The following is a 512-nucleotide window of genomic DNA, read 5'->3' on the forward strand; positions in this document are numbered from 1 at the left end:
CTCTTTCAACTGCTGCTGCCAACAAGGTCTGGGATTCACCTGATTGTAGAATAGAAAGAAAAAATCACATATACATATACCCCAGAGACCAAGTCGCCAAGTGATTCTGACTTCAAACTTTTAATGACACAAGTAGCCACATTTAAACTGATAACTACTTACTGCCTAAGGCAAGAATGCCTACTGAGACAAATGAACTGATCTTAACTTATATCTGTTTTATCATTCTTTTCCCAAAGTATTTTAATTTGAGAGTGGAGTCATATTAAAAGAGTAGTGGGATAACAAGTGGTCCTGGAGCAATTGGATATCTATTTGGCAAAAAAAAAAAAAAAAGAACCTCAACCTAAACATCACATCATATATGAAAATTAACTTAAAATGCACATAGACTTAAATGTAAAACATAAAACTATTAAACTTTTATGAAAAAAATAGGAGAAAATCTTCAGGATCTAGTGGTTAAGCAAAGAGTACCTAGATTTGATACCAAAAGCATAAGCTATAGAAGG

General features: G+C 32.8%; 1 protein-coding gene across 1 annotated transcript in view; it reads right to left on the bottom strand.

The window, feature by feature from the left end:
- TMF1 (TATA element modulatory factor 1) overlaps nucleotides 1-512 on the bottom strand; it is a 52881-nt gene that overhangs the window by 23475 nt on the left and 28894 nt on the right. The gene's annotated exons all lie outside the window — the stretch shown is intronic.

The sequence above is a fragment of the Propithecus coquereli genome, unplaced genomic scaffold (genome assembly GCF_000956105.1).
Source record: "Propithecus coquereli isolate 6110/MARCELLA unplaced genomic scaffold, Pcoq_1.0 Scaffold486, whole genome shotgun sequence".
Lineage (NCBI taxonomy): Eukaryota > Metazoa > Chordata > Mammalia > Primates > Indriidae > Propithecus > Propithecus coquereli.